At 42.7% G+C, this 27,785-nt stretch overlaps 1 long non-coding RNA gene across 1 annotated transcript; it reads right to left on the bottom strand.

Annotated features, from left to right (window-relative positions):
• Nucleotides 1-625: 625 nt before the first annotated feature.
• Nucleotides 626-27,785, bottom strand: LOC118012525. The gene is made up of 5 exons (XR_004679736.1): nucleotides 27,506-27,785; nucleotides 16,736-16,893; nucleotides 6,487-6,619; nucleotides 2,329-2,446; nucleotides 626-2,221 (listed from the first exon to the last, which is right to left on the bottom strand). It is a non-coding gene; the product is annotated as an uncharacterized LOC118012525 (long non-coding RNA).

Raw genomic sequence — 27,785 nt, 5'->3', positions numbered from 1 at the left:
TATAATTTGAATGTTCACATATTTTTATTATTTAATCAATCACATCTGGTAATTATATCAAGGCAGCCATGCCTGTTCTTTTCTAAAACCATGATGGGCTCCTCCTAGAGAGCCCTGGGGCCTGTGTGGGTGTTACCCACCCTACTTACATTTCAGGCACAGGGTGGATGGAGCAGCAATGAGGGGAAGCGGAAGCGCAGACCTCTGGCCACTGGTCCCACTTGACTAGTAATACTGCATGGAGGACACAAAGGGGGAAACTTAGATGAAACTCGTACCCCCCCCCCATAAAAAATAAAAGCACAATTCAGTATAATTATGCCCAGATTTCTGCTGGGAGAAGTTTGCACACTAATGTTTTACATAAAGACCACCAGGCGAATTAACATCCTGAGTGCTTAAAGGAGTGGGGTAGTGGGAACAGGGTAAACTGGCAAGAGTTTTGCTCTCTCCCACCCCAACAATTACCCTTAATGCCCCAGACACCACCTCCCTTCCCAGCAAACCTCATTTTTCAGACCCTGTCAGTCTGTTCCCAGAAACCTCAGGTGGTTTCTGCTTCTGTTGACCTTAAAAAACAAAAGAGCCAGTTATTTTACCAGCAAAATGATTTTATTCAGGAAGAGCAGAGGAATTGCAATTCAGGACAAGTAGACTATGGCAAACCACAGGTAAACCCAGAGAACAGAGGGGCTTGCTTTCACTGGGGAGAAGAGGAAGCTGGGAGGGGCTGTTTCATTGAGTTCTCACTGGCTGGGCTGTTGCTGGGCAAGGAGAAATTCTTCCTTCCTCAGGCTGGGGTGGGGAAAGCAAGCTGCTTCCTACTGGGAATTGTGAGATATGCTTCTTACAGCAGGTGGTAATGCACGAGAGCTCCCCCTTCAGGGCTTCCTGACCCCATTTTAAATGAGGTTCCCTTTATTTTCACATCTCCCCCTTTCGATCAAAGTCTTTTTTCAAAAGAATTGCTAATCAAAAGTCAGGGTTGTGTTGGGTTGTTGTTGTTGTTGTTGTTTTCATATTTAGTGGTTTCGTGCCCTTGGTGTCAGAAAGGACCTTTCCTGGTTGTCATGTCCCACATCAGAGGAAAGTGCGTAGACTGGAAACCGCTGAGGTCACATTTGAGTAACAGGGAATGGTAGGAGGGAGAACGGTCAGGCATTTCCCATCTGAGATAAATGTTGAAGATCATCTCGAGGTGCTGAGCTAGCATCACCCTATCAGGCACGTTGTTTCTATGAAGGTTTGAGAGGCAACAGGTATAAAGCTTAAAAATGATTATAAAGGGGCACCTGGGTGGCTCAGTCAGTTAAGCGTCCGACTCTTGCTCTCAGCTCAGGTCTTGATCTCAGGGTCATGAGTTCAAGCCCCGTGTTGGGCTCCATGCTAGGCATGGAGCCTACTTAAAAAAAATAATTATACAGAGGAGGTACCTGGCTGGCTCAGTCAGTAGAGCTTGCAACTCCTGATCTCAGCATTGTAAGTTCGAACCCCATATTGGGTGTAGAGATTACTTAAAAATACAATCTTTTAAAAAGTGACCATACAGAATAAGATGAGCAGAACTTCTGCAAGGCTAAAGGGGTCTTTTCTAAAAGCCTTGCAGGGGCACCTGTGTGGCTCAGTCAGTTGAGTGTCAGACTCTTGGTTTTGCCTCAGGTCATGATCTTGCTGTCATGGGATCGAGCCCCAAGTCGGGCTCCACACTCAGTGTGGAGTCTGCTTCAGATTCTTTTTCCCTCCCCCTCTGCCCCTCCCTGCTCGCTCACTTTTGCACACACTCTCTCTCAAATAAATAAAAATATTTTTTTTTAAAAAAGCCTTTCAAAGAGGATTTAGCTCATTTGTATTTCCCTTGGATGCAGGGGAACAAATAATAAATAGGGAAGAACAAATCTGTTTCTGGTGTCAGATCCAACGGTCAGAAAGGTTCCCCTTTTGCAATAGATTAGACCATGAAAGAAAGGGATGAAATAAGGTAAGAAGTAACAGCAAGAAAAAGGTATACAGGTCTGGTCCAGTCATCTTGGGAAATCTGTCTCCTTCAGCTGTCGTCTGCTTCAATTCCTAGAAATCTTTATTTCCAGGTACTCAGTTGGTGTGCAGATCTAATCAGGGTTTGGTGCTTTCTGTAGAGGTGACACATGGGGGGAATACCTGGCTGGCTCAGTCGGAGGAGTGTGCAACTCTTGATCTTGGGGTTGTGAGTTCGAGCCCCACGCTGGGTGGAGAGATTAAAAAATTAAATCTTAAAAAAAAAAAGATGTGACATATGGATCCAAGAGTCATTCCTTGAAGTTTGGCTGCACAAGGGTTAGTTAACAGTACCTGATAGGGGCCTTTCCAACAGGGTTGAAGAGAGTCTTTCTGTAGATGTCTTTTCCAATAGATGAAATCTCTGGACTGCAAGGTATGATGCTTAAGATCTTTATCTCCCAGGAACACACTGTGGAAAGATTGTTCTACTAAAGCATGGTTATTGTCAACAGAAGCAATTAGGCCTTTGCAATATTTAAGCATATCTCTTTTTACCATTTGTGGATCAGAAAGAAGCAGAAGCCAAGTACATTGGTCATCCTGTGATTATCTCAAAGGGTGAGAGTTTATAGGTTCCAAAGAGGTAGATCTAAGATGTAGGAAAACTAATGGCAGTGCTTTTGGCCGGAGTATTTGAAGGGCCTCTACAAATTTTGTTTGACAATGCCATTAGTGTGTTTGACTTGCCCTGAGGATTAAGGGTAGTAAGCACAGTGGAAGTGTTGTAACAATAGCCAAACAGCACAAACTTGCTGAAGCAAGTTCCCGGGTCACTATGAAGTTTGAGGGGGATTCCCCAGGTAGGCATGATCTTTTCCAGTAGGATTTTAGCCACAAAAATAGCAGTCCAGTGAGAAAACATACAAACCATTACCAAGACATATTTATATGCCTGAGATGGGGGAAGGTGAATAAAATCCATCTGCCAAACTTTGATCCTCTGGGCAACTTAAAGTGTCCAGGAGCAGTGCAGACAGGTTTTCCCGAATTATATTTAAAGGCAGGTGGGGCAAGCAAAGTAGGCACTCTGTGGTCTTATTTACATTTACCCACCAGTATTGGCTCAAAGGTTTTCATTTTATCAGCAGACTAATGACTGGATACATGTACAGTAGTCAGTAATGGGAATTTTAGAGTCTCTGGCAGCACTGGATTATTATTTGGCCCAGCCCAGAGTTTTCTTTTTTTTAATCAAACCAACAGTCATTAGGTTTTCAATATTGTTTTTCCTTTTCTGTGGCTGATTGTTGGGCATCACTATCATTTTTTCTAGATTATCATTTGGGGAGGGGAACATCCCTTTGGACCATGACAGAGGCTTGGCTGTTGGTTCCTTTGAGAACAGCATTCATTGTGGAAATATCAACTAGGTGGTTTCCTCTGGCCTCCAAGGAATCCAGTTTGGAATGCACAGGGACCTTGATACTGGCCAAAGCATCTGGCAAGAGTATGGCATCTAGTAATTCCTGAACATAAAGGCCATTTTTAATTTTGTCCCCACTAGAAGTGAGGAAGCCTCACTGTTTCTATAGCATTCCGAAGTCATGAGCTACTCCAAAGGCCCACCTACCATCAGTATAGATATTTGCAGTTTTGCCCTTGGCTAAAACGTGGGTCCAAGCAAGAACAGCCTGTTGGGCCACAATAGCTGAGGGCAAAGGTGCTGCCTTAATGACTTCAAAAACAATTGTAATAGCATACCCAACATAATATTTACCATTTTCGCCTTTTAAATAAGAACTACTGATAAACCACCAAAAAGTCTGCTTTATCCAAAGGAGTTTTCTATAAGCCATCATGGGGAGTCAGACAGTCATGAAGAGTATTGTCCACAGAGAAGGAAGAATGGTGGCAGGGTTAAGATTACAGCCAAAGAGTTTGGAATCCAGTTTTGCACAGTAGCCAGCTAGCCTAAGAAAACCTTATAATTGGCTTAGTTGGGGGAAGTTCAGGATGCCATGAAGCCTATTTGGATCTAAGTGTAGCCTTTGTTCTGAACTCAGGTGCCGCAAATATCAAACCAGAGTCTGAGCAAACTGCAGTCTCTCCGTGGAAACTCTGTGTCCCTTTAAAGCTAACAGGCTTAATGGCTGGATGCTGTCCCTGCAAAGACACCTGAGAAGGGGATCAGAGAAGCAAGTCGCCTAAGTATTAATAAAGCAGAACTTCCAGGTAACTTTCTATCTTCTAAATCCACTTTTAAGTTTTGGGAGAAGTAGGAAGGACTTTCAGCAAAACTCTGGAGCATTACTGTCCAGGTACACTGCTTTTCTTCCCCAAAAGGCAAAGAGGTAATTGACTGACCTTATCCACAGAGAAATCAATCACAGCGAAAAATCTGATGGAACAAATAAAAGATGTTGAAGGTCATCTGATTCACCTAGTTGGCAATTTTGGTTGTTGCTATCAAATTCTAGAATTATCTCCCCCTTTCAGGAGAAAAAAAATTCCAATGTTATTTTTCTAAGAAACCTCAGCCCAAAAAATGAATAGGGGCAGAGGAACTAAGAAGAAAAGAATGGGTATCTCTTAAAGGAAACAAGAAGGAATTGGTTTAAAGTAGGAACCTGTTGAGGTTTATTAGAGACCCCCACTACTTGAACCATTTCAGTACTTTGAGCAGGGGCTGTTTAATAACAGTAGGGTCATGCACTGAAAGTGTAGCTCCAGTGTTGATAAGGACACAAAGAGATTCATCCCCAATCTGGAGAGTTTTTTCTCCAAGCTGGTAAAGAGGAAGGACTGGGAAAAGCCCCTGTAGTTCTTCGGAGTCCTGTAGTTGGGAGTTCAGAGGGCACTGGAAAGGCTGGTTGGAGGGCTGAAGGCACCTAGAATGCTCGCGTTTGGAACAATCTTTCTTCCATAATGGTTTTTGCAATAATGGCAGAGACCAGGAGGGGGCTGGTTTTGTTTTAGGGGCCTCCACTTGTTGGAGTTGAAAATTAAAGATTTTAGTGGTCTTCCTTGTAGCTGAATTCTCTGGGATGTGGGTAGACCACTTTGCTAAATTAACTGAATCTGAAGTGGATAGTTTCCCATTCCATCCTAGTCCTTTTAACTACAAGGGAAAAATCCCGGTTCAGCCCTTTAATGAACACAGAATTGAAGAGTACCTGAGTGGATTTAACATCCAGAGGGAGGCCAGAATTTTCCTTAAAAACAATTCAGAGTAATAGTCATGTACAGGTTCACTGGGTTTCTGAGTGCAAGCTTCAGTCTTGTTCCAATCAACAGGTCTTGGGAAAGCCCTAGGGACTGCGAGGTGAAGTTGTTTGGCAACTGCCCAGCCTGATCATATAAAAAGGCATGGGGTTGGTCTCTCATTTAAAGTTCTAAAGATGGGACGCCTGGGTGGCTTAGTCAGTTAAGCGTCTGCCTTCGGCTCAGGTCATGATCCCAGGGTCCTGGGATCGAGTCCCGCATCAGGCTCCTTGTTCAGCGGGAAGCCTGCTTCTCCCTTTGCCTGCTGCTCCCCTGCTTGTGCGCTCACACTCTCTCTCTGACAAATAAATAAAATCTTAAAAAAAATAAAGTTCTAAAGATTTTTCAGGATCATCCCAATTAGCTGTTTTCAACCAGTGCTGGGCCTGGCCTTCAATAAGCATGTCAACTAGCTGATACAAATCTGAGGAACCTGGTTGGCAGGTCTGAACGACTGTTAAAATCCTGGGCAAATCTATGAGGATCTTCAATAACTCCAGGAAAATCTTTGACTATGACTCATAGTTCAGCCGTAGTCCAGGGGACATGGGAAATTAGGAGCTTAGCATCAGGATCCTCTAAGAGTCTAACTTTAAAGGGGCAGGTTCTAATGGGTTCAGAGAAGGGAGAGGGGAGAGGTTCAGAAAAAAAGGGAAGTCCACTGAGAGAACCAGAATGAGGAAGCAGAGGGTATAAAAGATGTGGGGACAAAGACAAAGAGGACAGGGGAGGAAGAAAAAGGCCTGAAAAGGGTTTTTTGCATTCTTTCAATTGTTTGTTCACCTTGGTTAATTTAAAATAGTATTTTGTAAAGAGATGATTTTAGAATCTTGGATACTCTTGGAAGCTTCAAGATATTAATTGAAATAGGTATCCCATTCAGTTCATTTTATTTTAGAGCTTTTCATTTCGTTCTAAGAAAAGCAAGTTTGAGAAGACCAAAAGTTCCCCATAACAGCCATTGGAGTCCTAAGTTATTTTTTGTTAAGTTGGTCCAATTAAAAATGCACATGAGGAGGAACCATAGTTTTTAAACATAAAACTGGCTGGGGTCCCAGAAGGAGGACCCTCCTGAGAGAATTTAGCAGATTGAGAACCCATTACTCAAAACCAGAGGTTCAGGAAACAGAAGAGTACTCACCAGGAAGGACAACACTTTCACAAAAAAAAAAAAAAATTAATCAGATCCCAAATAAAGTCGGAGAGCTCAACCAGAAGGAGGGAGCTCAGATCCGACAGGAGACTTACCGAACTAAAAGCAAGAAGATGACTCACAGAAGCAGAGAGTACAAGGCACTAACTGTGGGTACTTCACACGGTTCTGGGGGTCATTAGTTCCTCAGGGGTTCATCTCCTTTGGGTCCCAACAGTACATGGTGACCTTAAAAAGCAAAAGAGCCAGTTATTTTACCAGCAAAATAACTTCATTAGGTAATGGAGAGGAACTGCAACTCAAGACAGGAAAACTACAGTGAACCACAGGCAAGTCCCGAAAACAGAGGAGAGGGGCTTCCTTTTAGGAGGGGAAAGGAAGAAGCTGGGAGGGGCTGTTTTGCTGAGTTCTTACTGGCTGGATTGTTGCTGGGCCAGGAGAAATTCTTCCTCCTGCTGGGGCATTATAAGGTAAGCTGCTTCCTCTTGGGCAATGTGAAATACGCTTCTCACAAGCAAGTGGTAACACGTGAGAGCTCCCCCTTCAGGGCTTCCTGACTCAATTTTTAAATTTTTTTAAAAGATTTATTTTTTTATTTATTTGAGAGCGAGAGTGAGCACGCATGGTGGTAGGGGCAGAGGGAGAGGGAGAGAATCTCAAGGAGACTCCCCACTGAGCACAGAGCCCGACGCAGGGTTTAATCTCACAACCCTGAGATCAGGACCTGAGCTGAAATCAAGAGTGGAAAGCTTAACCGACTGAGCCACCCAGGCACCCGCTGACTCCATTTTAAATAAGGTTTCCTTTATCTTCACACTTTCCACTCTAAAGCCTCTCCCAGGGCGCCCGGGTGGCTCAGTTGGTTAAGCGACTGCTTTCGGCTCAGGTCCTGATCCTGGAGTCCCGGGATCGAGTCCCACATCGGGCTCCCTGCTTGGCAGGGAGCCTGCTTCTCCCTCTGACCCTCCTCCCTCTCATGTGCTCTCTCTCTTTCATTCTCTCTGTCTCAAATAAATAAATAAAATCTTTAAAAAAAAAAAAAAGCCTCTCCCAAGTCCTTCCTCCCAGTCAAAATGTACCTCTCTAGGGCACCTGGGTGGCTCAGTTGTTAAGCGTCTGCCTTCGGCTCAGGTCATGATCCCAGCGTCCTGGGATCAAGCCCCACATTGGGCTCCCTGCTCTGTGGGAAGCCTGCTTCTCCCTTTCCCACTCCCCCTGCTTGTGTTCCCTCTTCTCGCTGTCTCTCTGTCAAATGAATAAATAAAATCTTGAAGAAAAAACAAAAAACAAAATGTACCTGTCTATTCCCTCAAGGCCATACTCTTTACTAGATGTCAGTGATATAATTCAGGGTTCAGGCACACTAATATTTTGATGATTTTGTTTCCCACATGCCCCACATAAGAGTTTCAAGGAATGTATTATGATGAATATTAAATCAGCAAATTTCTTAGGGGCCTAGTGTGAACCCAGCACTGGGCTAGAGCCTATAGCACTGTATTAAGGAACAGAAAAACTGCCACTGGGGTGCCTGGGTGGCTCAGTCAGTTAAGCGTCCAACTCTTGATTTCGGCTCAGGTGGTGATCTCAGGGTCGTGAGATTGAACCCCGCGTCAGACTCCATGCACTGCACAGAGTCTACTTCTCTCCCTCTCTCTCTCCCTCTGCCCCTCCCCCTGCTCACACACTTGGTGCACATGCACTCTCTTTCCAATAAATAAAATCTTTTAAAAAATACTTTATAAAAAAAGAAAAATTGCCACAGTAGATTTATCCAGCCTACTCCCCAGTTGCTAACATTATCAACAAAGAACACACTCCGGAAAAAACAGAGATGGGGCACCTGGGTGGCTCAGTTGGTTAAGCGTCTGCCTTTGGCTCAGGTCATGATCTCAGGGTCCTGGGATCAAGTCCCATGGCAGGCTCCTTGCTCAGCAGGGGAGTCTGCTTCTCCCTCTGCCCCTCCCCCTGCTTGCGTGTGTGTGTGTGTGTGTGTGCGTGCATGTGCACGCGCCTCTCTCTCTCTCTCTCTCTCTCTCAAATAAATAAATAAATAAAGTCTTTAAAAAAAAAAGAAAAGAAAAAACCAAGATGGAACATTCATACAACCTTTCTGGCAGGCTTTTTAGCCAAACGTAGAAAAAGCTTTAAAAAGTCACATAATCTTTGACCTGTAATTTTACTCCTAAGAATTTATACTAAGGAAGTAATCAGAGATACATACAAAGATGCAAGTGCAATGATGTGTATTGCAGCATTATTTATAATACTGAAACAATCTAAATATCCAAAATAGAGGGCTAGGTAAATAATTCATTCTTTATCCATATGATAGAATATTGTATGTACATTAAAGTCCTATTAATGCAAGACTCTTTAAAGACAGGAAAAATCTATTGTTGATTGTGAAAATTTTTGTTTTAATTTTATGCATAGAAAAAGACTGAAAAGATTTACCTTAAATGTTGAAAAAAATGTTTATCTCAAAATGATAGGATTATTAATGACCTTTTTTGAGCTACCTGTTCTAAATTTTCCACAAGAAACATTCTTTTTTAATTGGGAACAAAACAATGAAACTTTCTATTTTTAAAATGTAATATTCCCTGAGAAGGACTACTTGTCTTCCTCATAACATCAAAGAGTAACTATATTCCCAGCTTCTCCTAATGTAGCCATTTATAGTTTTGCATTTGTAAATGTGTTTAACCTTTTTAAACCTTTTGGCTTCTGGTTAGTAACTTGTCCTATTATTTTTTTGAAATAATTATACATTCAACAAAGGTTGCAAGAAATGTATAGGGAAGTCCCATGCACTGTTTCTTCAGTAGCCCCCAATGTTAGCATCTTATACAACTATAGTGCAATATCAAAACCAAGAAATTGACATTGGTACAATCCTCAGTGCTTATTCAGATTTCACCAGTTATACATGAACTCATTTTGTCTGGGTGTTGTGTGTGGGTGGGTGTTTAGCTCTATATAATTCTATCAGATGTATAGGCTTGCATAACCACCACCACAAATCAAGATCTAGAACATTTTCATCACAACAAGGATCCCTCATGTTGCACTTTTTTTTTAAGATTTTATTTATTTTAGAGCGAGAGAGAGAGAGCGCGCGCATGAGTGGGGTAGGAGCAGACGGAGTGGGACAAGCAAACCCTGCGCTGAGCGTGGAGTCCAATGTGGGGCTCGATCCCACGACCCTGAGATCATGACCTAAGCTGAAATCAAGAATCAGATGCTTAACCCATTGAGCCACCCAGGCTCCCCCATGTTGCACTTTCATAGCCACACTTACCTACCTCCCTCTCCAATTCTTCAACCCTTAGCAACCACTGAACATCCTTCCATCACTATAATTCTGTCATTTCAAAAATGTTATGTAAGTGGAATCATACAAAATGTAACCTTTTGAGATTAGCCTTTTTCACTCAGAATAACTATCTAGAGATTCATCCAGGTTGTCACAGGTGTCAAGAGTTTGTTCCTTTTTCTTGCTAAGTAGTATTCCAAGGTATGGATATACCAGTTTGTGTAACCATTCATTCATTGAAGGACATCTGGGCTATTTCCAGTTTTTGGCTATTACAAATAAAATTTCTATGGACAGGAAGGGACCCAAGTGGGACTAGGTATGAGCTATCTGATCTGACAGCCTAGAGAAGGGCTGGAGTAGTAAGGATGGGGCCAGGGTTTGTGACCAGGCCTTGTGTGAACCCTTAACCCTAACCTGCTCACCTTGGAGAAGCCCTGAGCAAGAACCCTGGCTATATCAAACTGTGCAAGATCCAGACAGCTCAGAAAATCTCCAAGATGATTGCCACATCACAGAATCTTATCTATCTCACTGCTGACAACCTTGTCCTGAACCTACAGGATGAAAGTTTTGCCCGGGGCAGTGACAGCCTCATCAAAGGGAAGAAATGAGCCTGGTGACCAGGAACTCCACTCCCAGAGAAGAAGTGGATCTGTTTCTCCTCTGGTTTTTGAAGAGCCAGCTCGGGGTCCAAGCACACCCCCATCCCACCCCCAGCATCATGTGATGGTCCCTCCTGCATCTGTCCTCCCAAGCCTTCTTGAATGAACAAAGCCTGACCAGTTTTGGGGGGAATGATTTTGCTCCTGCCTGTGTTGGCCAGAGGTGTTGGGACAGTGTGATTTCTAAGTGATTTCCTACAGTGTTGGTTCCTCCCTCCAGGTGGGGAGGTGATAACCATCATCTCAGGAATTCTCAATAAATTTTTATTACTTAAAAATTTTTTCTATGGACATTCACATTTTACTATTTTTTTTAATTCTTAACTTGTCACCCAAGAACCCAAGAAAGCCGCCTCCTCCTATATACTAGAAATTGTTGAACTAATCTATGTTTACCTTACTAATACTGGCACAGTTTTATGAGAAACAAGCGAGAGTAAAAAAAAACATGCAGTTATACCATATTTATTCTGTGAATTATACTTTTTAATGTATTTGTCTCTGCCCCTTGACCATGAACTATGTGGCGGCAGGGACCATGACTAAATTGCCTCTACTCCTAAGCCCCATGTTGGGGGCAGAATTTACTAAACAAACAAACAAATAAATTGCCTCTACTCCTAGGGCAGGACATAGGGCCTAGCATAGAATAGGTATTTAGAAAATGTTAGGATCTTGGGCGCCTGGGTGGCTCAGTCGGTTAAGCGTCTGCCTTCGGCTCAAGTCATGATGCCAGGGTCCTGGGATGGAGTCCCATATTGGGCTCCTTCCTCAGCAGGGAGTTTGCTTCTCCCTCCCTCCTCTGCCCCCCCCCCCCGATTGTGTGCTCTCTCTCATTTTCGCTTTCTCTCTCAAATAAATAAAATCTTAAAAGAAAATGTCAGGATCTCTAGGGGAGGGTGGGGTCCAAGGATACATGTTTTATAACAAACTCCATAGATTATAATAGGCAGTCAGGGTTAAGAACTACTATTTAGCTGGATAAACAAATATGGAAAGGGGAAGAAGGAAAGTTCATGATAGAAGAGAGCAGACTCAAGACAGCAAGGAGATGGGGGACGGGACAGGGGTATTGATGTTCTATTATTTTTCTCCACCTTACAGAGTTTTCTGTGTCCAGATTAACCTCTAGCCTGCATGGTAGGGAATCAGTGATTTCCAGCACTATGTTTGAGAAGTGCTATTACTGAATCCCTACGTCTGACTGGGCCAAACAAGACAGCTTGCATCTGCTCTGTTAGGTTTTACCTATTTGAAAGGCTGCTCCACACATCTTTGGAGCCAGAGACACCTTCAAGAGTTTGATGGAAAAAGCATTTGGTGATATGAATGAACTAGAGGTGCTTATTTGTTTAGATGGCATAATTATGTTTGGCGGAGCTTTGGCGAACAATGGCTCCTTATATTACTGGATCACCTGGGAAATAGCCTAAAACTGTCCCCTGACAAATGCCAGGCCTGCTAGACCTCAATAAAATATGATGGATGTATAAAGTCACAACAGGGGCTGGGCAGACTCTGGAATATCACTGACTGGTCAGGCCCCGAAATTTTAAAACATGAAGGGGATTCAGCAGATACCACAGGAGCTGGCTGAAGGACTGTTCAAAGATTGCAGAACACCTCAATGAGTTAGCTCAGGGTGATCAGATCAGAATCGGAACACACGTGATTGAAGAGGGAGGAGAGGCAGGTCAAAATACCAGGCCTGGGGCGCCTGGGTGGCTCAGTTGGTTAAGCGACTGCCTTCGGCTCAGGTCATGATCCTGGAGTCCCGGGATCGAGTCCCGCATCGGGCTCCCTGCTCGGCGGGGAGCCTGCTTCTCCCTCTGACCCTCCTCCTTCTCATGCTCTCTGTCTCTCATTCTCTCTCTCTCAAATAAATAAATAAAATCTTTAAAAAAAAAAATACCAGGCCTGGCAGTTAGGAAGACTTGTGCATGGGGCACAACTACGTTGCATATGAAAATAAAGCTTTCCTTGCAGGGGGATGCCCCAAAGCAAACAAAGCAGTTTTCCCCCAGGCAAACTGCTCTCATGCACCCTTCCTCTTGCGCTTTTGGAGACTGGCCGGCTGCCTGGCTCAGGGATCTGTTTTAGCATGTGTTGTCCTCCACTGCCATGGCTTTTTATAAATTGACAGCAGTTTTGAAGACTGGAGATCTGTGCTATGTCATAAAAACACAGAGGTGAGGATAACCACTGCATCTGCCAAGTGAGGTCTCTCAGCTGGTGAGACTTGGGATCCAGTTTTTAAAACTGAGTTTGTAGCACAAAGTGGACAATGACAGACAACACCTTCAGGTACCTGGTGTCCTGGAAAGCAGAGCCTTGGAGCTGAAGTCAGACCTGGACTGATTGTTTGAGGAAAGGGCATCTCTTTTTTTTTTTTTTTTTTTTTTTTTTTAAGATTTTATTTATTTGAGAGAGAGAGCAGAAGTGAGGAGAGAGAAGCAGACTCCCAGCTGAGCAGGGAGGCTAACACGGGGCTCAATCCCAGGACCCTGAGATCTGACCTGAGCCGAAGGCAGATGCTTAACCATCTGAGCCACCCAGCCACCCTGGAAAAACATCTCCTTTATGGTGGAGAGCTGAACTATTGTTCAGAGTGAGTACAGAGAGTGGGGAGGAAGGAGTCAAGTACAGGCTCAGTCTCTAGGATTGAGAAGACACCTGCAAAATGGTTTCCCTAAGTTTGCTTGGAGTCAAAGTAAGCTCTAACTTGAGAAGGCGAGCCCCATCTCACATTTTTTCACAGGCCCTCAAAATGCTTATTTCAGCCTTCGCCTGCCCTACTGAGATCTGCAGGCTAAAATCTCATACTGGAATGTGGAAAGGCTGTGACCTGGAGGTCCCTGTTCTCCTCCAAGCTGAGAAGTGAGGGAAGAACTGGCAATGATCCAGGTATATGCCCTGGGGTCTACCCTTCTTGAAGAAGAAGGTACCATGGCAGTCCAGGTGCTGACAACCACATTTGACATCAACAAAAGAAGCAGAAAAAGGTAGTGTTGCCAGAAAAGCAGGACTGGTAAGAGCAAAGGAAGAGCACAGCTGCTTTAGGGTTAATGCGATGGACCCTCAGTGACAACTGTAAATATGGCCCTAAAGAGGCCAGTAGATTATCATTATTACTATAATTTGGGTTGATTACTGTGCATTTTCATCTGAAAGAAGACAGTTTTGGAAAGTGAGGGGGAAAAAAGCCCTGAAGCCAGACAGAGTCAGGGTTGGATCCTGGCTCTCCCACTATCTATGCTGGCTTGGGCAAGCCAGTGTCCTTATCTGTAACATGAAACACTCCCAGTGACCATCAATATTTAGTACACAGGCAGTGGCAGATCCAGCTTTTGTGGGGCCCGAAGCTTATACCATTTGGGTTAAGTAAGTTTTTTTTTAAAGTGTAAAATTAGGTACAATCCTGAATATCTATTTAAAATGATACAATAAATGACAAGAAACTACAAGTTTTAAAAACTGACAAAATGTACAAACATCACAAAATTTTTAAAAAGCAACAGTATTTTTCCTTATATTAACTGGTACAACTCCTTGCTACCTTTTCTATATTTTTTGCCTGCATCTTTTGATCACCTCTTCATCTGATACCACTTTTGTACTATAATGTCTATAGAGAGAACAGGAAACAATTTTTTCCTAAGAGTTTAGAAAAGTTTCTTTCGGTTTCCTAACCCATCACTGATTAATGTCATGTATATATTCTGGGTTGTTGTCAAATTTGGGAAAACCTCTATCAAATCTCTATCATTTCTTGTATATATAAGCTGTAAGATTTTAGACTATGTCAAGTTTTTTATGTAATGACTACTCTTAAATAAGGTTTAGATTTACTGCTTTAAAAGTGTTGAGGGCCCTCAAGTCATTTCTACACTGGTACAGCCACCCATAACTTAACTATATGCAGAAGTAATAGCAAACCACATAAAATATATCCTGCTAACCCCAAATTAATGTATCTGTAACTCAATTTCTCTTTGGTTGGATCCCCAAAAGAATAGCTCCAGTAAAGGGGCACCTGGATGGCTCAGTCAGTTAAACGTTTGCCTTCGGCTCAGGTCATGATCTCCAGGTCCTGGGATCAAGCCCCAGGGAGTCTGCTTCTCTCTCTCTCCCCCTCTGCCCCTCCTCCCTGCTCGTTCTCTCTCTCTCTCAAATAAATAAAAATCTTTAAAAAGGGGCACCTGGGTGGCTCAGTCGTTAAGTGTCTGCCTTCGGCTCAGGTCATGATCCCAGGGTCCTGGGATCGAGCCCCACATCGGGCTCCCTGCTCGGCAGGAAGCCTGCTTCTCCCTCTCCCACTCCCCCTGCTTGTGTTCCCTCTCTCACTGTTCTCTCTCTCTGTCAAAAAATAAAATCTTTAAAAAAAAAATCTCTAAAAAAAAAAGAATAGCTCCAGTAAAAACAGAACTCTCCATAGAAAGCAAACAAAGGCAGAAAATGTAAAAGGAGCAAAAGTGTTTTTTGGGTTGGATGAAGATAGACAACACTCACTTTTAATACATCTTGTGTCTTCACAAGTAGGTTTAAACTTAATAAAAGTATTCCCCTCCCATATACGTTTAAAGTAGTCTAGTGTTGTGAATTCCATTGACAGAATTTGGAAAACCACGCCCCGGAAGAATAAAGCCTCAGAGGAAATCTGCTGGAGCTAATCTATGGCAGGAAAGCCTTCCTCACCACTGAATTCTAAACCCGTTCTGTGGCAAAAGACTTCCTAAAGGAGGACAGCAAAGACAGAAATCCTAAAGGAAAAGATGGGAAAGATTCAGCCATACTAAACTTAAAAATATCTGTGAGGTTAAAGCAAACAAAATCAAACATTAAAAAAAAAAAAACCTAGGGGAAAAAAGTACCTGTTATTCATATTACAAAGGATTGATAGCCCCAATATAGAAATCAATTAAAAATTTTAAAGCATGAGAAATCCAATAGGAAAACTGGCAAAGAACATGAACAGGCCATTCACAGAGAAAGAAATATGAAAAGGCAAATATTGAAACAACTGGCAAGGAGTTAGGGAAACCAAGCCCCCTCACCCTACTGTTGGGAATGTATATTAGTTCACCTTTATACAGGGCTATTTAACAATATAAAAATAACACTAACATTTGTAAGGAGCTTTGCACTGATTAAGTTATTCAATTCTCACTCAGCTTTATTGATATTCAATGTGCATCATTTGTAATAATGAAAAACTCAAGACTCCTCAGACACCCAACAATAGGGTTTGGTTAAATGGATCATGGAACCTCTATACAACAGGATTGAAATGATCTATATTTACTACATGAAAAGCTCTCTAAAATAGAGTTAAGTTTTTTTTTAAGGCTACAGAAGATGATGTACGATATCCCATTTCCATCGTATAAAAATTGCATGAATATCTATCAACATATGTATACAGAAAAATCTTGGGGAGGGGCGCCTGGGTGGCTCAGTCGTTAAGCGTCTGCCTTCAGCTCAGGTCATGATCCCAGGGTCCTGGGATCGAGCCCCACATTAGGCTCCCTGCTCAGCGGGAAGCCTGCTTCTCCCTCTCCCATTCCCCCTGCTTGTGTTCCTGCTCTCACTCTCTCTGTGAAATAAATAAATAAAATCTTAAAAAAATAAAATAAAAATATGGGCACCTGGGTGGCTCAGTTGGTGAAGCGACTGCCTTCGGCTCAGGTCATGATCCCGGAGTCCCGGGATCGAGTCCCACATCAGGCTCCCTGCTCAGCAGGGAGTCTGCTTCTCCCTCTGACCCTCCTCCCTCTCATGCTCTCTGTCTCTCATTCTCTCTCGCAAATAAATAAAATCTTAAAATAAAAAAAAAAATAAAAATAAAATCCACGCTTCAAAAAAAAAAAAAAAAAAAAAAGCATCTGCCTTCAGCTCAGGTCATGATCCCGGGGTCCTGGGATTGAGCCCTGCATGGGGCTCCCTGCTCAGCAGAGAGCCTGCTTCTCCCTCTCCTTGTGCGCACACTCTCTCCTCTCTCTCTTTCTAATAAATAAATAAGATCTTTTTAAAAATCTTGGGGATATATAGCAAAATGATAACAACGGTTGTTTCCAGGTGGTGGGATTTTAGATGATCTTGATTTTCGCCTCCTGGTTTTCCACGACTGCCTTCTGAACGTCGGCTATCCACACCACTCCTGGGCAGCAGGGGCACAGTGGGCTCGATGTGCACGCAACCTGTGGTGGTACACAGGGCTCCAGGCTTACGGGAGCCCCTGTTTTGTTTAATACCCTACTGTCATGATTTTGCAATTTTGAATAATTCACGAATAAGGGGCCCCACATTTCCAGTTTGCACTGGGTGCTGCAGATTCTGTAGCTGGCCCTGTCAGGAGTATACCTTGCCTCTCCAGCTGTCATCCTGAAACGTCCGCAACCGCCACTGCTGTGAGAACGTGCTGTTTTCATTTTCCTTCCTTCACACAGAAAGGAAAACCTCTCGACAAGGAGGCTTTGGACTCATTTTTTCCACTGTCAGCAGGCTGATCAACCCTCTCCCTGGAAGAGGAAGGAAAGCCTCTGAGGACCGACTGTTGTTCTTCCCTATTAGATTTTAGCTTTACACTCTCTCCCAGCCCCCAACAGGATGGATTACCGGTGTCCCTCACAATATCTGCCTATACCTTCCAAAATGCCGATCCTGGCAGGGGAAAAGCCTGTTCTCCTGAGTAACACAATCAATGGCAGCAACTACTCTAGCGTCAAACACATTTGCGTACATTACCTATGTAAATTGTCTTTAGGTCATTCAGTAATGAGCCCATGACCGTGGCCATGAGATTTCCTTATAGTTTATTCCCATCAACTAAGCTTTTCATTGTTAGAAACAGTTTCATATAATCTTCCACTTGGAGATTTCACTGTGCATTCCTCCCTTTGGATCTTTTGTAAAGATATATTTTTTGAAAAACTAGCTACCCCCCACCCCTAAGAAATCATGCTTTTGCAATGTCAAAATTATATCCTTAACCTCCTTTATCTCTACCTTTGTTTCCTATTTCTAAGGCAGTATCTACTCAGAGGAAAGAGGGTCACAGTCCTATAGTGACTCAATTGCCTTTAAAACAGTGGTTGTGACATCTTATCAAAAGTTTCATGAGGTCAATTTATATTACATCCACCGAATATTTTATCTGCATGCTATTTAATCCTTCAAATAAATCCAGTTAACTAGGTAAGTGTTATTGAAATCACATCTCCTCTAAGGAATTCTTTTGGTCCAAATATCTTCTACTAGCTTTTCTGACATGACAGTCAAAATTCCCAGTTCTTGAGTCACCTCTGTTGTCCCATAGTTGCCACATAAACAAAAAATGTCTAATTTTGGATATTGTCAAATATACATGAAAGTATAGAGAACAATGCAATTAAGTTCCAGGTACCCATTACTCAGCTTCAGCAATTACATTCTGCCAATCTCCATCATCACTTTTTAATTTTGTTTCTTGATTTAGAGGAAATTTTGAGCATTGGGCTCTCACTAGGAATACAGCCAAATTCATAGTCTCACTTGAAATAAAGCTGCCACCTCAGGAGCGGTTATCTAGTTAGAATCTAAAAGCATCCCCATTCCCAGATTCCCCATCTCTAACCAACCCGCTCCCCAACTCCCCCTCCTCCCACCCCTGTGCTGCAACCGGCATTTGTCCCAGCTAACTGATCTAATGATCTAATCCTGTCTCCTTTCAACTACGGGAACATAGGACAGGGAGGCTTTGAGAATACATTTGTTCAGCATGCTGCAGAAGAGGCAAAATTGCTGTCTGACCCGTGCATCCCAGGGCAATTCCATTTCACCTCTTTACCTTCTGGAGAGGTGAACAAATAACAGAATTAGAACAAAATTTATTTTTTATATCTTTTGTTCAGAGATCTGTTTAGGGGCACCTAGGTGGTTCAGCTGGTTGAGCTTTCGACTCTTGGTTTCGGCTCAGGGCATGATCTCATGGGTCCTGAGATGGAGCCCCCCTCTGCCCCCGCCCCCGTTGGGCTCTGTGCTCAGAGGGGAGTCTGCTTGAAGATTCTCTCCCTCTGCCCCTCCCCCCACTTGTGCACACATGTGGACGTGCTCTAATAAATAAATCTGTTTTTTTTTAAAGATCTGTTTAAACTGATAAGAACAGATACTACACTTGGGGCGCCTGGGTGGCTCAGACGGTGAAGCGTCTGCCTTCGGCTCAGGTCATGATCCCGGGGTCCTGGGATTGAGCCCCACATCAGCAGGGAGCCCACTTCTCCCTCTCCCTCCGCCTGCCGCTCCCTCTGCTTGTACTCTCTCTCTGTCAAATAAAAAATAAAAAATCTTTAAAGAAAAAAGATCTGTTTAAAAGCATGCCATGTCTATGCATGAGAAAGTGGGTATTAAGCAAAGAAGGCAAGAAGAGCAAGGCTCTGAGGGAGTAAAATGGAGAACTAAGTTATGGGTCATGGGAAAGGAAGCAATAGTTCTGGGCTGCCTCTGACACTTATCTCCTTTAATCTTCCCAACAACTTCAGGTACAATTGGATTCCCATTTTACATCAGAGGAAACTGAGGATTCCCATTTTACATAAGAGGAAACTGAGGAAACTCAAACTTCAGAAGTCCTGTGGCTCCAGGCACCCAGTCTGTGAATGCTGGGAGGAGGAATTCAATCTTACCTGAATCCAAAGCTGTGCTCTTTCTACCTAAGCGGTAGGCTTGGGAGCACTGGGCACTCACACAGGACATTTGTCGGGGTCCCCAAGACAATCTACTTTGAGGCCTCAGCCTGCAAACAAATGCCACTTTGTAATGAGACTTTCTCTCTTTCTCACCAGATGGTCCCCTAAATTAGTTGAAGCCTGTGGGCCTTAAATATAAAATAGGCGGATGCATCTTGATTATAATACGGCAGTTTGGTTTTAGTCGCAAGCGTTATGCTTAAAATGTAAGAATGTGATTGACTTATAGCATTTTCTTTTTAAAGGATGAAAATCCCTTGTGCTTGATCAGCCCAGCCCCTGGATGCCTGGCTGCTGCTCGCCCAAACAGACAGAACTATACACCCAGGCAGGCTACCAAAAGCAAAAGTTCTATAGCCACCTTCCTCAGACAGGCCTGAGCCACATGACCTTCACCCAATCCACACTGCTGACGTTGCCCCTTTGAGATCCAATGGAGGCAGTTCATGCTTTTCCTCCCTTGGCCAGACTAGGCAAGCTGTGTTTCCTCAAGAAGCCCCTGGCTTGCTGCAATATTACCCACCCAGCTCCTTCTTTGCCATCACCGTTTACCTGACCCTGCTGATCCCTCTGGACTGGACATCTGCCCTTTTCTTCCACACTGAGCTGGGGAGGGGGGAGAGGCAGCTTTAAAACCTGCTTCTCTTTTACTCACACTTAGTATGCCTGTTTTGTCTGTATGTAAAGGCCCACTCACCTACAGCTAGGAAAAATCCTGCTCTTGTATCTAACTTTGGAACTGAGAAATCAGTCTTTATTCAGACACCACGCTTCCTCCACAAAGCATGGCAGCTGGGGTGGAGTGGGGGCAGCAGTGAGGTTGCAGGATCCAGGAGGGATAGCGAGAAAGGCAATGCTGAAAGAAGAGAGAGGAGCAGTCTCCTCAGGGAAGGGAGATGTTATCATAGAGTTAAGCAGGCAGCAGTAAGGAAGATGAATTCACAATTCAGGAAAAAGGGAGAAGGGGCTAAGTACCAAGCACTATGCTAGATGCTTTACATATACCAAAGGAGGAGGGACCGGAAATGAGGAGAAATTTATGAATGCTATGACACTAATTTAGGCAAAAAGTAATGAAAGACTTAGTAGAATGGTAGCAGTTTGAATGGAAAGGAAAGAATAAACAGGATTCACTGTGAGGGGAGTTTCAGGCTAACTTACCAACTGATTGGGTGCAGAGGTCAGGGAGGAGGAGACCAAGAGAGCTTTGGGTTTTCATAGTAAGTGACTGGGAAGATAAGGGACATTAATAGGAAAATGACTGTCAGGAGATGGACGTAGGCAAGGTTGATCAATTTGGCTTGGGACCTAGTTAATATTTAAATTTTTTTTTAAAGATTTATTTATTTATTTGAGAAAGAGAGAGAGTGGGAGGAGGGGCAAAGGGGAAGGGAGAGGGAGAGGGAAAGAATCTCAAACAGACTCTGAGCTGAGTGTGGACCCTGACATGGGGCTCGATCGCAGGATCCTGAGATCATGAGATGAGCTGAAACCAAGAGTCAGACGCTCAACCGACTGAGCCACCCAGGCACCCCTTGAAATTTCTTATAATACAAATTTTCAAACATAGAGAAGAATTGAGGAAATAGGATACTGAAGTCCCATGTACCCATTACCTAGCTCAACAATTATCAATTCATGGCCAATCTTGTTTCATCAATATCCGACCTATTCCTCCTTTCCCCAACTGGATTATTTTGAAATAAATCCCAGATACATGATACCATCCATAAACACTTCAGTATGTATTTCTAAAAGATACTCTTAATATAGCCACATACAATTATCTTACCTAAAAAAAATTAATCATCAAATACTTAATGTCATCGGTAAGTATTCAAATTTCCTCAACGGTCTCCTTGTTTATAGTTGACTGGTTAAAATCAGGATCCAGATAAACAGACCCATTGAATGTAAGATTCTGTCTAAAACTGCCAGGTATACATACCAAGCAGGCAACTGAAATTTCAGGTCCAAAACTCAATGAAGAGGTAGAGGCCAGGAATACAGATTTAGAAATCATCTTCCCAGAGGGAATGATGAAGCTATTTGAATAAATGAAGCTACTGAGTAGATACCATAGAAGGAGAATATAGCAATAAAAATGGCCCAAGGATAGAACCTTGGGGAACAACTACATTCAGGAAGAGAAGAAAGAGCCTCCTGGGATGGGGATAGGAGTAGTTTGAGAAAGAAGTGAAAAGTTGGAAAAGAAAACAAGATAGTGATGTCACTGGAGCCAAGAAATGAAAGCACTGCACAGAGGGAGGACCACACAATTTTGCCCACTTAATGTTTTCCATCACAAAAGTCTTGGGCTGGGGCACCCAGGTGGCTCAGAAGGTTAAGTGTCTGCCTTCGGCTCAGGTCATGATCCCAGGGTCCTGGGATCAGGCCCCAAGTCAGGCTCCCTGCTCCCTCTGCCATTTCCTCTGCTTGTGTGCTCTCTGTCTCTCTGTCAAATAAATAAATAAATAAAATCTTAAAAAAATAAAAGAGTCTTGGGCTAAGACTCAGTCCCTGCTCTACTGTGTAACTTTCTAGCTATGTTACACATTAAGCAAATCATATCTGTAAACCTAACATTCTTCAGATGTAAAAAACGGATAAGACCAGTCCTTCCCATTAAAAGGCTTTGTAAGGATCAATGAGAATGGATGCACGTGAAGAAGGCCTTTTTTTTTTTTTTTTTTTAAGATTTTATTTATTTGCGAGAGAGAGAATGAGAGACAGAGAGCATGAGAGGGAGGAGGGTCAGAGGGAGAAGCAGACTCCCTGACGAGCAGGGAGCCCGATGCGGGACTCGATCCCGGGACTCCGGGATCATGACCTGAGCTGAAGGCAGTTGCTTAACCAACTGAGCCACCCAGGCGCCCCTAAGAAGGCCTTTTTTAACTGCAAAGTATTGGACAAATATGAGAGGCTATTCACTCAATAAACCTTTACTGTTTTTATTAATGTGAAACTATAACTTAACTGTTGAATGGAGGGTTAAGTTCTAATATTAAAAAAATGCTGAATTTTAAAGGCCATGATTCTTCAAGTCTCACACTAGCTAGCTCTTAATGAGCATCTATCATCTGCTGGGCACTGTTGTAAATCCTCCACATAGGGGCACCTGGGTGGCTCAGTTGGTTAAGAGTCTGCCTTCAGCTCAGGTCATGATCCCAGGGTCCTGGGATGGAGTCCCACGTTGGGCTCCCTGCTCAGCAGGGAGTCTGCTGCTCCCTCTGCCTCTGCCCGTTCCCCCTGCTCATGTTCACTCTCTTTCTCAAATAAACAAATAAAATCTTTAAAAAACTACATCCTCCACATACCTTAACTCATTTGATCCCCTCAAAATCATGAGGTAGGTACTATTATGAGCCTTGTTTTACAGATGAGGAAGCTGAAGCTGAGAGGAGTTAATGAACTTGCCCCAGGTCACACAGCTAGGAAACAGGTGAGCCAAAGCTCAAGCCAAGTCTTTCCTATGCCCAAACCTGACCTCTTAATCACTACATCAAAGTTCCTCTTAAAAATATGTCTCGAGGGCGCCTGGGTGGCTCAGTTGGTTAAGCCACTGCCTTCGGCTCAGGTCATGATCCTGGAGTCCCTGGATCGAGTCCCGCATCGGGCTCCCTGCTCGTCAGGGAGTCTGCTTCTCCCTCTGACCCTCCCCCCTCTCATGTGCTCTCTCTCATTCTCTCTCTCTCAAATAAATAAAATCTTTTAAAAAAAAAATATGTCTCAAGGGGCACTTGGGTGGCTCAGTTTGTTAAGTGTCTGACCCTTGATTTCGGCTCAGGTCATGATCTCAGGGTTGTGAGATCGAGTCCTGTGCTGGACTCCACACTCAGCAGGAGTCTGCTTGGGATTCTCTCCCTCTGCCCCTCCCCCCACTCGTGCCCCCCCAATAAATAAATAAACAATATCTTTTTAAAAAATATGCCTTGAGGGACGCCTGAGTGGCTCAGTCGGTTAAGCGTCTGCCTTCAGCTCAGGTCATGATCCCAGGGTCCTAGGATTGAGTCTCGCATCAGACTCCTTGCTCAATGGGGAGACTGCTTCTCCCTCTGCCTGCTGCTCACCCTTCTTGTGCTCTCTCTCTCTCTGACAAATAAATAAAATCTTAAAAAAAAAAAAAAAAAGAAATTAGTCCCTTAAAAAAAAGTATGCCTTGAGGGGCACCTGGCTGGCTCAGTCCATGGAACATGCAACTCTTGATCTCAGGGTCCTGAGTTCAAGCCCCACACTGGGCTTAGAGCTTAAAAAAATTAAAAAAAAAAAAACAGTGGAAAAAAATATGCCTGAAAAATTAGAAGATCACCATACCATAACCCTAATGAATTACAGATCTAGGCATTAAGCATCCATGCAGCTATCATCACAGAGACAACCAGACATTATATGGCTCCTGAATGAAGCACACATCCACCATCTATGAAGTTAGTTTTGCACCCCACCGCCCCCAAACCGAACCTGAATCAAACAAAGCTTTTAGATTAGGGTTACAGTTGCCAGATAAAATCCAGGAAACCCAATTAAAGTTGCATTTCAGATAAACAACAAATAATTTTCTTAGTATAAACATGTCCTATGCAATATTTAATATGTCCCATGCATTATATTTGGGACATACTTTTACTAAAAAGTATTCATTGTTATCTGAAATTCAATTTTAACTGGGTATCCTGTATTTTTATTTGCTAAATCTGGCAATCCTACTTTATTGTTTTTTAAAGATTTTATTTACCTATTTGAGAGAGAGAGAGAGCACGAGCAGGGGGGAGAGGCAGAGGGAGAAGGAGAAGCAGACTCCCTGCTAAGCAGGGAGCCCAATGCAGGGCTCAATCCCAGGACCCCGGGAACATGACCCCAGCCGAAGGCAGACGCTCAACCGACTGAGCCACCCAGGCACCCTGGCAATCCTACTTTAGATCTAACTACCATTTATAAGAAACACAAAGGACTGAGAAATGTACTAATCTGAACACTCACTAGATGTTTGATTATATTAAGAAATTATTAACTTTTTAGTTGTCTAGCTGTATTGTGGGTTTTTTTTTTTAAAGAAGCTCTTATCTTTTATAGATACACATTGAAATGTTTGTGGATGAAATTATATGATGTCCTGAAGGTCCTTCACAATAATTTGGAAGGGAGGGAAGTGGATGGGATATAAATGTAACAAGACTGGCTGTGAACTCATGATGTTGAAGCTTCCTTAAAAGTACATGTGATTTCATTATACTTTTCTATTTCTGTGTGTGTTTAAAATTTCCAATAAAAGTTTTTAAAAGAAACAATACCTAGCACAGTGACTGACATACTGTAAATACTTAATACGTATCTGTTGGCAGGCAATTTTTTTTTTTTTAAGAAAGCTCTCAGATGGCCATCAAATGGAAAAACATTCTGGAAATGAGATTACAAGCATGAATATACCTGAAAACACAAATGAGATTCACTTAGGGACCAAACTATACTCAAATGGAAACAATAATGAATTTGCCCAGACAAGGGAATTTGTTTATTGAAGATGAACAGTTGTGAAAGTCTGGGCAGAAGAGGTACATACATTACAGGTACCTAATTTGGGTAAACACATAAGACATCTTTAACCCTCCAAAAAGATGTTATGCGGAAAACAATCCACCTTAGGTTTTCTTCAATATTAACTATTCCAGTGAACTGCTGTGGAAAGCTATATTAATTTCCCAAAGGCCTTTGGACAGATTTTGAAAATTTGAGTGCTCACATGCAAGTAAATCGCCAGTTACTAGAAATTTATGACTTCTCATGCTGAATAATGCATGCACTTGACAGGAGGTCTTTATAAAAAATGCAGTATTGTCAATTTTAAATGCAGTGTTGCCTTAAGTGCTGGGTACATGAGGACAACCAAATTCCAAAGCAATCTCCTGCACAAGGGGCAGGCTACTGTGTTTAGTGAAGTGTTTAGTGTAGGTACGTGAAATAAGCTGTTTATTTTATGCTTAATATCCCACTATATGGATATGTTATAATTAATTCAACCATTTCTCTTATTGATGGATGTTTCCCACCTTTGCTATTATAGACAACAATGCATTTACCCTTCTACATTTAGCCTTACATTCTGGTGCTTTAATTTCTGGGAGAGATTATAAGTGCGTTGGCTGGGCCAAGAGTATAAATATTCTTAATTTTAATAGATACTAATTGCATGTATTTTTAAATTAGGGCTACAATGTGGAATGGTGTTCTAAAAATGCAATCACCTAGGGGTGCCTGGCTGGCATGATTGGTTAAGGATCTGATTCTTGGTTTCTGCTCAGGTTGTGATCTCAGGGTCCTGAGATCAAGCCCCGCGTTGGGTTTCATGCTCAGTGTCTGCTTGAAATTCTCTTCTCCCTCTGCCCCTCCCCGCCACATGCTGGCTCGTGCGCTCGCTCTCTCTCTCTCAAATAAATAAATCTTTGTTTAAAATAAATAGGTAATTGCATTTTTAAAATTATTTAACTACAAGTCAATCATCTTACTAACTTCACTACAAATGCTAAATATATTTCAGCTCTGCTTTAAGTAGAGAACTGGGTTCTCCAACAACCTCCAATTAACAGTGCCTTGGTATTAGAAATCCCATGGTTTATTGTTTCAGAGCATCCTGTAGCTGTACTTCCAGTTTGGTCCTTCCTTATCAGGAAGTGGCATTTTAAATTGTCATCTTGTCAGTCTCTGAATTCTGAGTGCCATTTCAATCTGTCCTTTCTTGGTCCTTTTTTGCAAGGAGAGACTGGTTCTCTGCACTCTTTAAAAAGGTGCCTAGGGGTGCCTAGATGGTTCAGTAGTTAAGCATCTGCTTTTGGCTCGGGTCATGATCCCGGGATCCTGGGATCGAGCCCCTCGTCAAGCCCTGCATCGAGCCCCGCGTCGGGCTCCCTGCTCAGGAGAGCCTGCTTCTCCCTCTCCCTCTGCTGCTCCCCCTGCTTGTGCTCTCTGTCTCTCTGCCAAATAAATAAATAAAATCTTTTAAAAATAAAATAATAAAACAAAAAGGTATTTTTTTTAAAGATTTATTTATTTTAGAGAGAGTGCAGTGAGGAGGGGCAGAGGGAGGAGAGAACCTCCAGCAGACTCCCCGAGGAGGAACTCGATCTCACGACCCTGAAATCATGACCTGAGCAGAAACCAAGAGTCCGATGCTTAACCAACTGAGCCACACCCAGGTGCCCCCCAAAAGGTATTTTTATTAGTAACTTTTCCTCTTTTACTTTTTGTCCCTCTAATCTTGAAGATCCCTTTATTGGCTACTCTTCAAATTCAAAAGTAACAAATGCTTGTTAGAACCAGTGAAACAATTCACTATGAGGATGTATAAAGACAAAGCTCATCACCTCCACCTCAACCTCCTGATATAATCAATATTAACAGCCTGCTGAGTCTTCCACAACTTTCCCTGCTCATACAAACAGATCACATATGTAAAATTTTGTTTACACCGAAATATAATCATACTATACATTGTTCTGCAACGTGTTTCACTCAACTATATATGTACATATATACATACATATATACTTATTATATATGTGACAATGACAATATCTAGTATTTAACAAAATATAGTGGAGATACTCCACAGTCTTAAGTTCCTTTCCAGTTCTAAAATTTTTGTATTCCTTCAGAGAACATACTACCATTATAATTATTTGTAACGAATTGTTCACTGTCTTTCTTCCCTGAGAGACTAAGAACTCCATGAAGGCAGGGGGCCAATTTTGCTCACCCCTCTAACTCCAGAATTTAGCATAGTACTGCCAGGATAGTAACTGGCTAAAATCTATTTGTTCATTGTTTCAGTGCTTCCCGAAACCTTCAGTCTACTTAAACTGGGTCACTGTCAATACTCAAACATTTATCTTTAATTCAGGCCCGAAGAAAGTCACCACTCAGTGTTATTTGGATGGAACCTAGTGACAGTACATTTTAAATATTTGGGGAAATTTGTATTTTTTAGCAAAAAAAAAAAAACCTCGCTACTACAAAAAAAAAGAATTTTTAAAAGATCACGTGTTTAACAAAGAGTTCTGCACTTGTAATTAGGAAACCTGGATTCTAGTCCCACTTCCAACATTAATTACCGTGTGGCTTTTAAGAAGTTCCTTTCCTTTCTGGTCCTGGGGTCATCTGTAGCTCTAACCTTCATTAAATTCCAAAAGTATGTACTGTCTACTGCTTGCTGGCACAGGCTAGGTGCTAGTGATATAGGGATGAATAATAATAACAGCCGACATTTAATGAATGCTTACTCTGTGCTTGGTCTTTTACTAATGGAGTCCTATGCACTCTCATTTATCTCCTATGAGCACTACCGTGATATTTTCTGTACTTTACAAAGGAGGGAACTGAGGCATAACGAGGTGAAGTAACTTTCCCAGCATACCAAAGGACGCGGTGAAGACAGGATTGGATTCCAGTCAGTGGGGCTTCAGATGCCATTCCAACAACCATAGAAAATCCTTGCCCTCATAATTCGAGGACTGTTTCAGTGGCTTGCATTTTGGTCCCAGCCCAGGAATACTGGGTGGCGCACCCTCCTCATCGATATGAGGATGCAACGATGCAGTAGCACGTTAGAGAAACTACTGGGAAACGTGACACAAGCGCGGCAAGCAGTAATGCTCTACCTCGCTCTCGCGGTTTCCACGCCGAGAAGGGGAAGA

This window comes from Mirounga leonina, unplaced genomic scaffold (assembly GCF_011800145.1).
Source record: "Mirounga leonina isolate KUSES-001 unplaced genomic scaffold, KU_Mleo_1.0 Mir_101664, whole genome shotgun sequence".
NCBI classification, from domain to species: Eukaryota; Metazoa; Chordata; class Mammalia; order Carnivora; family Phocidae; genus Mirounga; species Mirounga leonina.
Note: the sequence above shows the minus strand (reverse complement) of the source record. Positions and strands in the feature narration are given on the sequence as shown.